Source organism: Sminthopsis crassicaudata, chromosome 4 (genome assembly GCF_048593235.1).
Source record: "Sminthopsis crassicaudata isolate SCR6 chromosome 4, ASM4859323v1, whole genome shotgun sequence".
NCBI classification, from domain to species: domain Eukaryota; kingdom Metazoa; phylum Chordata; class Mammalia; order Dasyuromorphia; family Dasyuridae; genus Sminthopsis; species Sminthopsis crassicaudata.
In genome coordinates, this window is record NC_133620.1 from 439,861,710 (window position 1) to 439,875,420 (window position 13,711).

A 13,711-nucleotide genomic window follows, 5' to 3' on the forward strand; every position below is an offset into this window, starting at 1 on the left:
CACCTCCCAGTGATTGTACTCCCATACATCACCATCCAAACTCTATTTTATTCCTTCTACCCTAATTCCTCACTTCTATCTTCAATTCTCCCACCCCAAAGTTTCCTCCTATCCTTTAAATGTGCCCTCTGAAATGCCTCTTCCACATGCAACAAACTTTCCTTCATCTTAAAATATTTCTTCTCCCAATCCTTGATTTATTAGTTTTTATTGAAACCTAGCTCCTCCCTGATGACATACCCTCCCTGTGTACTTTTTCCAATACTAGCTTCACTTTCAGTCCTTCCCCTTAGCTCACTGGCTGAGTCAGGAGAGTTGGAATATTCTCAGCTCTGCATTGCCACTTCCAGTTTTTTTTTCCTTTTCTCCATAATTAAGAAACTTCTCTTTCTTTGAGATTGATGCTATTCAAATCTATCACCCAATCAAAATCCTGGTAACTGTTGTCCATAGACCCCCAGCTCACTTCCTTTCCCTCCTTAATGAGTTCCATAACTTGACTCATAATTTTCCTTTCCTTTCCAACTCCTATCCAAACTCTAGAAGACTTTTTACAAACAAATTGATCCTCTCTCAAATGCCCTAATTATTGAGATCCTCAACCTATTCTCTACAGTAGTTTTTCCAAACTTTTCATTCATCTTCAAATCCCTATGGCTCCCTTACCTCCCACTCTCTCAGCTGAGAACCTTGATTTATTGAGGCCAGTTATCATGAGCTTCCTTTTCTTCATCTTCTGTCATTCAGTTACCTTTTGGCCTTTTCTCTTCCTTCCCCCCTGTTGCATATAATGATGTGGTCTCACTTTGGAAAAACTTATATGAACTGATGCTAAGTGAAATGAGCAGAACCAGGAGTTCATTGAAAACAGCAAGAACAAAATGATTGAGGCCAGTTCCAATGATCTTGTGATGAAGAGAGTCATCCACATCCAGAGAGAGGACTGTGGGAACTGAGCATGAATCACAACATAGCATTCTCACTCTTTTTGTTGTTGTTTGCTTGTATTTTGTTTTCTTATTTTTTCCCTTTTGATTGATTTTTCTTGTGCAGCATTATAAATGTGGAAATATATATATAAGAATGATACACGTTTAACATATATTAGATTATTTGCCATTTAGGAGAGTGGATGGGGGAAATGGGGGAAAATTTGGAACACAAGGTTTTGTAAGGGTCTGTGTTGAAAAATTATCCATGCATATGTTTTGAAAATAAAAAGCTTTAATAAAAAGTAATGTGATCTCACTCCTTACAAGACTAATAATCTCTCTACCCATCTGAGAAACTATTCTATCTCATCTACTCCAATAGATTACTCACTTTTTTTTTGGCTAAGACAATTGGGTTAAATGACTTGCCCAGGGTCACACAGATAAGAGGTGTTAAGTGTCTGAGGCCAGATATAACCTGATTTTTAACTTGGAAGTCTCAAGTATGGTATCCCTTATCTCACATAGGTATAACCTGTCAGGTGAAGTGAGAATTTAGAACAGGTAGAAGAGGAATGGCAATAGCTCATTCCACTCCATTCTAGGGCTAGGGGCAGGAGCTATCAGAATTGACTCCACTCCAGGTCTCACATTAAGTAAGGCAGAAGCTTTTTGCTTTTGCTCATAAAATTAATTTCCTTTCAGCTGATGAAACCCCAGATCCTCCATTGTGTTTTATATCCTTTTTATTGACTCTCTTTTTATTTCTTTTTAGGAAAAAAACTACAAAGAAGGTGGCAAGTAAAATTTGCTTAATCTATATAAAATTCTTGTTTTTTTCCCTGATTTTCTAAAGTTATTTAATTTTTTATCCTAAATATTAATATAGACAAAAATGTCTTTTTCACAGGTAAAACTTAGTAATGAACAAGGTCTTACTTTCTTTGTAGCAGAGTCTAGTTGAGGCCAAAATATCTAGTTAATTTAATTTTAAAAAATTAAGCTCATAATTTGGTTGGAAATTGACCAGTGTAATAGTTAATAACTTGATAATACAAGAATTTGGTCCATAAATTATCATTGTATTTCTTTCTTTATTTTTACGCTTTAAAATTTTTCTTTTCAAAAGATATGCACAGATAGTTTTCAACATTCACCCTTGCGAAACTTTGTGTTCCAAATTTTTTTTTTCCTCCCTTCTCCCCATCCCCTCCCCAGGTGGCATATTTCTTTACTTTAAAAGCATTGTATCCTCCTTGTAGGAGGAGTTAAACTGTTCATTTCTCTGAACTTCTGTCAGACCTTGTTCTTGGAGAAGTGTTTTCTATGTATTGCCATGAAGGGGGGGAATTTTTTTCTTTTGTTTTTATAGGAAAAGCACTTTTTTGCCCTAGTTGCTTAGGGAGGCATAAGCTTCAACAAATATTTACAAGCACCTACTGTGTGCAGAGCATCATGTTAGGTGAAAGGAGAATGAAAAAGAATGCTTAAATGCTTAAATAGGACTTTAGTCCCTGCCCCATCCTGGTGATTTCAATCTAACTGAAGGATTGACACATTTTAGATAACTTAACTTTGTAGTAATGAATGAATGCTTTAGAAACATACAGAAAAAATAGCTATGAGAAATCCTGGTCAGGAAGGGCAAAAACACCTGAGGAACAGGGAAGTTTCTTGGAGGAATCAACATTTGAGCTAAGATTTAAATTAAAAAAAAATGCAACAGGCTGAGAAGCAACAACCTAATTCAGGACTAGATAATCCTGTGAATACCCCTAAAGATATATTTCTGCACAGGACATATTTAGTGGGAGTGTAAGGCTCTTAGAAAGGTTATAGAACAAAACTGAAAAAATAGAATGTCATCAGATGGTGTGGGGCCTCAAATACCAGGCCAAAGCCATTAAATTTTATTCAGTAAGCGATAGGAAGTCACTCAAGATTCTGAGTTGAAGGATAACATGATCATATCTTACCCATAAGGAATATTAGTCAAATATGAAGGCTGAATTGGCCGGAGGAAAGAGCAAATGAGGCAAGATTTGTTTAGTTTTTGGGTTTTGTCTGATTCTCTGTGGCACAATAAAAACCCTGGGGTTTTCTTAGCAAAGAGTGTTTTAATATTTCCTTCTCTTGCTCATTTGATAGATAAGGAAACTAAGGCAAACGGGATAGATTTAAGTTACTTGTCCATAGTCACACAGCTAATAATATCTAAGGCTGAATTTAAACTCACATCTTCTTGATTCCAGGGTGCACCACCTGGAATTTAGGTACCACTTTGTTGTCTCAGTGTCTGTTTAGATGCTTCTACAATACAAGCACTACCTGTACTGCATGTGAATAAGATTGCTCATTTTTGGTGGTGTGATAGTAGGAAAAAAAAGGCATGGACATGAGATATTTCCAAGGGGGAATTGATATGATTCCCCCCCTCCCCCAGCAAATCTTGAAGAGGAGACCAAGGCTAAAGAAATCCTTCTCGTGGTTGCAATTCCCTTTAAACTATCTCTTAGTAGAAAGAATCTTTCCATAAAACTAGCTAATCTAGCAACATGTTTAAATGTGGAGAATGCTTATTGCATGTCCCCTACATGACTAAGAGGACCAAGAGGTATTCACTCTCTGTCAGCCTTGGATCCAGATGAATAAATCTTCAAGGATATGATTGGGGATATCTCACTGCTTCCCTTATCTTTCTTTCTTTCTTTCTTTCTTTTTTTTTTTTTTTTTTTAGGCAAGGCACTTGAAGTTAACCAGGGAAGTATTCATCTAGCTGCCCCTTCCTTGTCTTCTCAAAAAGAAAATGTGGCGATTTTGTGTTCCTATAAGACAATCTGGAACCCAGAGTTGACTTTTGAAAAGAAGAACTTTACTCTGAAAAGAGAATATAAAAGAATCATGGAAATATTAAAATTTGAAGGACCCTTAGAAATCATCCTAGTTCTAGTGACACAGTATATAGAGTACTGGCCCTGGAATCTGGAGGATCTGAGTTCAAATGTGGCCTCAGATACTTGAAGTTGCTACCTGTGGGACCATAGGCAAATCAATTAAAGCCAATTACCCCCCCAAAAAGAAAGACATCATGCTAGTCTGATTTCTTCCTTGTTTTACAAATGAGGAAATAAGTTCAAGGATTGAAGATAACTTGCTTGAGATTCCATGGTTAGTAGGTAGTGAAGAGGAGCTAGAAACTAAAACTGTTTCCTCAGTCACCTATAACAAAGCAATTGGGATCGGCAAAGATCTACATTTAAGTCTTCCCTTAGATGTTTCCTTACCTGTGTAATCTTGGACAAGTAATTTGATCTGTAAGTTATAATAATGGTATTTCCCTACATAGTACTGTACCTGGGGCATAGTAGGTGATTTAAAAAAAAGTTTGTTTCCTTTCAAATCCATTCATCTCCCTAATTTCATTATCTGAGTTTTGCTAAGAGGTAGGACATGGTCAGGATTATGTTTGGGAAATTGCTTTAATAGCTTAATGGAGGATGAATTAGAGAGGGAGTAGCAGTGAGAATTGGGAGGGTTTTTAGTAGTCCAGGTGAGAGGGGATGAATATCTGAGTTGGGGTGATGATTGTGTGCATGTTAAGAGAGGAACATTTAAAAGAGATGTGGCAGTAGAAAGGACAAGATCTGAAAACTTGGGTGTCTAAGTAGATCAGGTGAGAATGAAAAGTTGAGGATGATGTCCTAGTTTCAAAGTGAATGATGGGAGGGATGGTAGCACCTTTGACAAAAAGAAGGAAATTTAAAGAGTGAAGGATCTGGAAGGAAAGATGAGATCTTTTTTGGACATATTGAATTGGAGACTATCTGGTTGAAGATGAACAAAAGATAATTGGTGAGGTGGGACTGGGTGTGACAAAGGCTGAGGTTGGATATCTAGATATGGGAATAACCTTCTTAAAGATAATAATTAATCTCTGCCCCTTCACCAAAGAAGCAGTGTGGCATAATGAATAGAAATCCAAGTTTGAGTCTTGCCTCTATTTCTAGGTGTGGAGTCATGGACAAGTCGTATAACTTCCCTGAGTCTTCATGTTCTCCTTTGCTAATAAAATTTTAGGGATGGAGTATGGTTGATGAAAACAGCAATGGAATTGGCATTGGAGTCTCTAGGTTCAAATCCCAACTCTGTTAATTTACTACCTGTGTGAGCTTATTAATCCACTTGAATCTACAATTTTCTCATCTCCACTATAAGGATGCTGGACTTAATGATCCTTGAGGCCTTATTTAGAGTCCCTCATTCTGACCACTCCTTAATAATATAGGTGGTGGTAGTGTGCACTACCACACTAAGTAAGGAGGTCATTGGTGACCTTTTTGAGAACATTTTCTATAGAAAGTGGGGATGGATCCCTGATTGCAAGGGTTTGAGGAGGGAGTTTTGAAAGCAAGGCAAGTCGTTGAGGAAAGCTAGTATTTGGCATTGTGAGACTCAGCCTGGATTCTATGAGAGCTCTGGGGGATTCTCCCCTACCAAGAATCTGTAAGACTGGAAGTCAAAAAGTGAGTGGTTTGATGAAAATGAAAATAAATTCATTAAAGCACTCAGGAATACTGCTCCCTCATAGAAACTTTAGTTTCACAGGGTACAGACTGGGCTTTCATACCTTTTTAGGGTCCACTTGAATTCCATAGCTAATCAGTGGTATGTCATACAGAATGGAAGTGGAGAAGTTTGTAAGTCTTGGGATCAAATGAGTTTAGTAAATATCAGGTTTATTCCCTCAGGAAAATGCATTTCTTGATGACTATTATTATCAGAATAGTCTCTATGGGCAGTAAATTTCTTAGATGATAGAGATCCCCTTCAAGAGAGAATGAGCTTATCTTCTTGAAGGTCTCTATTTACATAACCTCTTAGCTCTGGTTTTTTGGCGTCCAAGGTTACTTTGTCTTTGGAGAATATATTTCTCCAAAACTTACAGTACTCAGATTCATCCATCTCCGTAGAAGAAAACTTTCCCCAAGAAATCTGAGCAGTGAAGGAGACAGTACCAGAAAGCATGATAATATGGATGGGCTACAAGGATGAATGGAAGACTTTTTTAGGGCTGAAATTTGAACATCTTTATAAGCAGATAGGAAAGAGCCATAGAAAGAAAGAGATGAATGAATTTCCTGAAGATTTTTGAGAGAGAAGCATTGCCAACTGGAACAAGGTTTTTAGGAAAGGTGAGAGAGGATTCCAGTGAGGCCACAGGGAAAAGGGTTGATCTTAGTGAGGAATAGAGACACCTCCTGTTCTTAGACCAAGGAAAGGTAGGAGTGGGAAAGTAATGATTCGAGAAGTTGAGGGAGGATGGGGCTGAGGAGTCTTAGTAAATCAAGAGGGAAACAAGATAGTTTGCTATCAATGAGAGTAGATTGGGAACTTCCTGGGAAAAGAAAAGAAAAAATTTGGAGTTGACATTCTCAAATGTTACATGAGGATTCAGTAGGGGAAGAGCATGCAGATGGTCAACAGATAGTGAATGGCTACCTTGAAGCCTTTTGTAGTGACACAGAAGGATGATCTGGATGTGTGGTTGTGCTAGGTGGGTAATTAGGTGACAGTGGTTGGAGTGCTAGACTTAAAGACAGGAATCCTGTCTCAGTCTCTGTGTGATCCTGGGCAAATCAACTCACCTGTTAGCCTCAGTTTCCTCATGTATAAAATGAGTATAATTATAGTGATAAAATGAATAAGGTCCTTGATATCTTTTGGGGGCCAAAGATAGGGCTAATTTCTGATTGGAGCCTGAAACCAAGCTTACTCCCTGAAGTGGACTTTTATTGTAGCTGGCCCCTCTTTGAATTCCTCTAAATTCCTTCCTTTGACATGATCCCACATTTATTGTCTTCAATCAGAATATAAAGTTATGATGTTAACAACCTTCACTTCCTCCTGCACCCCATTATTTTCCCATATAAAATAATCTACTTGTACCCTTCTTTATGTATTCATTAGGAATCATCCACCTCATGGCAATGAGTTCTTCAGGGCTTTGCCTATCTTCTGACATCTTTCTCTTTATTATAGCTACCTCCTTTTAGCTTGTTTACAAAGGCTAACAACTTTTAGCTTTAGCCTGCTTCTAAGTGTCACAATGACCTTAGGAACATAGCCTGCCTTCTGGTGTCTTCCCCCTTGTTATGGTCTCTTCCACCTTAATGGCATTTCCCCCTCTTTTGGTGTCTTTCCTTTTGTTAATGGCTAAACATCCCTTTTGGAAATTAGTCTGCTGCCAACAATTTAATAACATTTTGACTCTTGATTTGGAGAAAGTCTACACCTACAATTTCTTTTGAGACCCCTCTTGACACTGGCCTGAGACCCCAATATACTTTTAGCATCCAAACCTCTTTCTCCCCATCATTTGGTGGGCCATACAGGTAGAGTCCTGAAACCCCAATATATTTGGGGGGTACAGTCCTTTTGCACTCCCATATTTTATCAATAGTACTTGTCCTGCTGAGTTTTGTGAGGATTAAATGAAATAAGATATGTTAGCTTTGTAAAATGATTGAGAGATTGAGGCAGAAGAATGAACTGGAAGCACTAGAGGGTAGCCTGGTTGTGTGACAAGGGGCCGCTTAGCTGCTCCTGAACTCCTACAGCACTATGAAGATTGTCTGAAAATTAACTTTAACCAACAGAATACTTTTCTAGTTCCTAATATTATAGGATAATCAGTTTGAGCAGAAAGAGATCTCAGAGACCATGTGATTTTCATAAGTGAAAATTGAAGCCCAAGGAATTTAAGTAATTTGTCCAAGGTCACACAAGTCAGAAGGGCCAGGGGTAGGATTTGATTAAACCTTGGTCCTCACAAAGTTGATTCTATATTGTTTCAGTCCTATTTAATTCAAGTATTGGAAAAATGATGAGAATGGTACTTTATGAAATAGTTCAACTTTAAAAATTGAAATCTCTAATGAGTCATAGAAATATATAATTGAAAGGGATCACCCTCTAATTAAAGTCTAAAACCTGTCCATCTATACCTGCTGAAAGGTTTTTTGTCTGTATTGGGAGATCTCTAGTGCCAAGGAAGGCATTTTCTCCTGCTGTATCCCATTCCACCTTTAAATCATTGTTTCCTTTTTTTCCCCTGATTAAGCAGAAATCTTCCTGGAATTTTCACCCAAGAGTACAAATCCATTCTCTAGAACAAAGTAGAACAAATCTTTTGAGTGACAATCCTTCAAATACATTCTCATGTAAAAGACAGATACTGTTTCCTTCTTCAAACTAATGGAGTCTGGTTCCTTCACCTTCTTTATGGCCCTTTGTTCTCATGTGGTAGGATTTCAAATGTCTTTACCATCCTGGTACTCTTCCTTTGAATGAACTTCAGAAGGAAAATGGTGTAGTGGACTCTTGAATCAGGTTCTATAGTTGAATCTAGACTCTGCCACCATTATGTAAGCTTGATCAACTATGTAGTGCCACGCATATTGTGGTAGACATGGAATTAAGAAGATTTGACTTCAAAAGCCATCCCAGACAAAATACTTACTAGTTGTGTGACACTGGGTAACTCATTTAACCTCTGCTTGCCTGTTTCCTCATCCACCAAATGGGACTGATAATAATAGCACCAACTTCAATGGTTATAAATGGGATATTAAAACATGTAGATGTTAGCTATTATCATTAAGTTCTTTTGCTGCGTTAGTTCCTTTTTAATTCTTCGTCTACAAAAGGAGACTAGCTGATGTTGAAGGCCCTTTCCAGATTCAAATCTATGTTCCTATGATTTTTGCTAAAATCTGATGCTCATCCCTGAGCAGAATACAATATAGAATACACAATACACAATACTCTGCATGGCAGAGTAGAGGGGGACAGTTACCTCTCTGACTATCAGGTAAAGCTGAGCCATAATTAGTCAATTAATCAATTAACAACTACTTATTAAGTACCTAAATGTTAGGGGCTATATATCTGCAAGAAATTATATATACATACATATATATATATATATATATATATATATATATAAAATGAACACACACAGAACAAATATAAAGATAAATACACATACATGCAAAATAGTTAAATTTTAGACAGGAGTTGGGGGTAATCAGCAAAGTCTACATATAGAAGGTGCTATTTGAACTAGTTCCTGAAGGAAGAGAATTCTATGGGGCAGAAGTGAGGGGAAAAATACAGGCTTAACTCTAAAAGTAAAGTCCCAGTAGACAACAATACTCTGCTATGGTAGTCCCATTAAGTATTCTTTTGGTAGCTGAATAGTGGGTAGAATAGACCATGAATCATACCTGGTGAGTCAATCCCCATATTCCTATATCTCTATGATATACAAAGAGATTACTATTTTTAATAGTTTGAAAACCACCTTAATAATCACAACATAGCTGCTGTCCTGTTTCACTAATAAGGCAGGACATCAATGCTGTCTCAAGTCTTTTACTTGATCCCTTGAACTCATTTTTATTCAGTTTGCAATGAAGACCGATTTGTTTCCAGCAGTGGATGATTCAGTCTGAACAATGGACACAGGTCAGCCCTCTCTAACAACTCTGAGAGATCTGTCTAAAGTGTGAGTTTGCAGTTATCATTCGTGATTAACCACTTTTAATCCATCTTTCCTAGGAGAAAAGCAAAATGAGCTCACCACCTCTGCCTTTTTTCTTTCTGTACTCTTTTCAAATTGTTAGATCTCTTCTCTAATTCCCCTTATTTCAAAAAATATAGCCTGAAAATGTATATCATATCAAGCTTTCCATGCCTTGAGCAACTTATGAGCACTGTGATATAGATCCAGTTTAAAGAATAGATTTTATTGATATCTTTTGCTTACACATCACTGATATTTCCTTATTTAACCTCTCCAAGATAACTACTCCTTATTGTATATGAGATGTCTTTTAACAGGGAATTGCTGGAAGGAAGAAAAAAATTCAATCAAACCAATCAACAAACTGAAAGCAATGTTTCAAATCCATGGATCCCCACTTGTGTAAAAGAGGTGTTTTCTCCAGGATTGCTTCTAATAATTTCATAACATTCAGTTTCACTTGTTTTGTTCTGGTGTTTAGGGTATATTCAAGGAAGACTGAGCTGTCTAATGTGAGGGCTGCCAAGCTCTTTTCAGGGCTGCTTATCCATCTTTGATGTCACTTTGATTCATCTAAATCATATTCCAAGAAGCTGTAGTGTACATAATGGCCATGTCCCTGTAAACCATTTTAGCGAATGGACTAAACTAAGCTGAGGGTGACCAAATGACAAATACAAGTTTCTCTGTAAAACCAATATTATCTATTTGAACCAAATCTTATGAGAGTAAGATTCACACAGTGTTCATTCCCCTTCCTTCTTTCCCTCAATTATGATAGATCTTCTTTGCCTCGGAAGTTCATATAAGTCTTTTCATACTTCTTTGTTCTCATCTTGTCTACCACAAATTGTTTAGACCTTCTTGAACCAGTAGGCATCTTTTTATATATTTTTCTCAGCTCGCTTTTGTTTCAATAGACTATTTCTACATTAAAAAATAAGAATAGCTTGAGGAATTGCCTTTGCATTTATCCAAACTATTCTCTTTTCATGGCTCCCCCTTTTTTCATTGTAGGTAAATGATTTGTGTCTTTAATATGTTGGATCAAACAAGGTGATGAGATCTTCTTTGAAGTCCATACATCTAAGCATGTAGACTTTTAGATTTTTCATTGTGTATTTTGACCTAAAAGAGCTTTGAAAAGGAAAAAGAATGAACTCAATGTTGGGTCCCAAAGTCATTGTTGCTACTGTCATTACTAGGGCTAGGAATTGTTTTCATCTTGTGAACTCTTCTTGTCTTTGTTCTCAGTTTCTCTTGTCTAACTGCTGTGTCTCCTATTTTTCTTTGCAGCCATTATGGAATTCAGAGAAAAGGAAAACCAAACAACTGTCATGGCATTCATCTTGGGATTTTCATACCACTCTGACCTACAGGGATTGTTTTAGCTATTTACTTGGTAACTATCCTGGGAGACACTCTTATATTAGCTGCAATCAAGGTCAGCCTTGTTCTTCACACTCATGTGTTATTTCCTCAGAAATTTGTCTTTCCTGGACAGATGTCATCACCTTCCCCCCTCTGGTGAACTTCTTCTAAGAGAAGAAGACCCTTTCCTATGAAGGTTGCCTGGCCCAGATATTTTTCCTTGTTACCTTTACAGGTTATGAGTGTGTCCTATTGTCTGTTATAGCTTATGATAGGTTTTTAGATATTTGCCATCCATTATACTACCCAGTCCTCATGAGCAAGAGAGTCTGTGCATATTTAGCAGCTGGGATTTTTTGGTGTAGGATAGTGAATTCTTTGACATACACAGGTCTTACAGCAATTCTCACTTTGTGTGGTCTCAACCAGATCAGCCATTTTCTCTGTGATATTTCCCTGCTCCTAAAGCTTTCCTGCTCAGACACTTCAGCAATGAGGTTTATACACTTTATGTATCCAGTGCTACCTTTGGTCTGAGCCTCTCTGCCTCCACTACTATCTCCTATATCCCCATTATCTCTGCCATCCCGAAGATCCAGTCTGCTCAAAGGTGACAAAAAAGCCTTCTCCACCTGTGCCTCTCATCTCACTGTGGTGGTCATCTACTATGGAACCATCAATTTCAACTATGACCGGCCCAGCTCAGGCTACTCCCTGGATGTGGACATGCTGGCCTCTGTTCTGTTCTGTATTGTTACCCCCACATTAAACCCCATCATCTACATTCTACAGAACAAAGAAGTCAAGAATACCCTGAGGAAACTGTTATCCAGTGGTTCAAGCATTTAGGTCAATGTATCCTATTCAAAGGTGAGAATAAATAAAGGAGTTATAAAGTAGGTCTTTAGAAAGGTCAGAAATAACAGTAACATTTCCACATGTGAGATGTATGATACAGACATGCATATGTGCTTCACTTGATTTTCTATCAACATATTTTAAAATTGTTTTTTTATAATTAAGTTCCTAAACACTATGTCCTGATATCCTTATTAATCATTTTAATAGCGTTCCATGGTCCACCATAATCTCTACAAGAGTAGGTTATTTCTTTTATATGTAGATAACTATCCATCTGACAATTACTCCACATCTGGACTAAGTAGCTCTACCTTGATTCCTGCACTCTCCTTTCCCATGAAGTTTCTAGGGATAGTTAGTGTGCCTGCACATTTTCTTAATTGCAGTGGATAATTAGATCCCCCTGGTGCCAATAGTAACTTCTGACTTTTCATTTTTCTTCTTCTCAGAAATCCCACTCCCACAGTTATGACTGACCTAGGAGTGAGGAAGTTCTCAGAGTCAGAAAATGGGACAGATTCTTGAACTAGAAGTTTGACTAAGTATTCTTATAGAAGCATTGACACACAGAGATTACTTCACTCATTGAAATGACTAGTATTTACCTAGTTGTTTCTTTGGTCATATTAAGTAAAAGAATGCTGATTTAGTTCAATTAAATGCAATACATTTATTGAAAGTCTATTTTAGGCAAAGCATCGTACTTGACATAGGAAGAGATAATTAAGCAAGCTCAATGTGAGTCCACAATGTGATGGGGGTGGGGGAGACATAAAACCAAAAGCAATCTGAGGCTATAATAACAAAAAGCCTGGTTTCCAGAACAAGAGAGGTAATGGTTCTGTTGATCACATGACAACCCAAATATTATTTTCTTCTTCCTTTTTCTTTTTTTTTTTTCTTTTTTTTGTCCTGTATTTTTGGAAGCACATTGACGAACTTGAACAATTCTAAAAGAAAGACAACCAGAACACTGGAAATGGACTTGGGAACATGGTTCAAAGGAACAGGAGATAGTCTACAGAAGAGGAGTTTTGGTATGCACAAATAGCTTTATTCAAGTATTTCTGGGTTGTTAGGTGGAAGAAGAATTAGGTTTATTCTGTTTGGTTCCAGAAGACAGAGCCAGAAGTAATGAGTGAAAGTTACAGAGAACTTTCTTAACATTGAAAACTGACAATAAGTAGAATGGGCTGCCGCATGAATTCCTTGCCATGGGAGAGCTTCAGGAAAAGGTTAAATGGCCATTTCTTTGGGATATTGTAGATTCCTACTCTAATATGTGTTGGTAGTACTGTGATTTTTGTGGTTCCTTCCAACTTTGAGATGATGAGATGATATAAATCCTGTTGTTCTCATAGAATTTACAGTAGAATTTGTAGGTGGGGAGTAGAGACTACTAACTATAATATCCTTAATACATTTTAAGTTCATGAAAAAGGCACAAGAAAATTGCTACCTCTGGTCTAAGGAAGGAAGGATATTACAAAGCACACAAATATCTGTTCCATTCTCCCTCTGCTGTAATATTTACAATTTGTGAATATGTCTAAAATATCACACATTTCATACTCCTCTAGTCCTACTGTTCCAATCTTTCTAATGAGCACTATTTCTGTACTTTTCTTTAGTCTTTTAAATTAACATAAGTTGCTAATGGGCTTCCAAACTTTTGACTCCTTACATGACATTTTCAGATGATTTTTATTCCAGTTTAGATGCAATAAAATATCACGAAAACATGCCATACATTTGTCTTCTTTCCACTTTGGCATATAGGCACTGTAATTAACTCTCTAGGTCTATGGATTGACTCCAATATTTTATAGCCTTAATATTTTATTATCCAGGGTAGCAAGACATGTGCACAGGTCAAAGGAAGAGAATTCAGAAGCAAGGACTGAGAGAGGCTAGAAGAGTAAGGCAGAAAATACAGTTTTCAGGTTATAAACAGTGAATCCAT

General features: G+C 37.2%; 1 pseudogene; it reads left to right on the plus strand.

Moving 5' to 3' along the window:
• The first annotated feature begins 9,448 nt into the window (after nucleotides 1-9,448).
• Nucleotides 9,449-11,736, plus strand: LOC141540932 (olfactory receptor 5V1-like; annotated as a pseudogene).
• The last annotated feature ends 1,975 nt before the right edge of the window (nucleotides 11,737-13,711 follow it).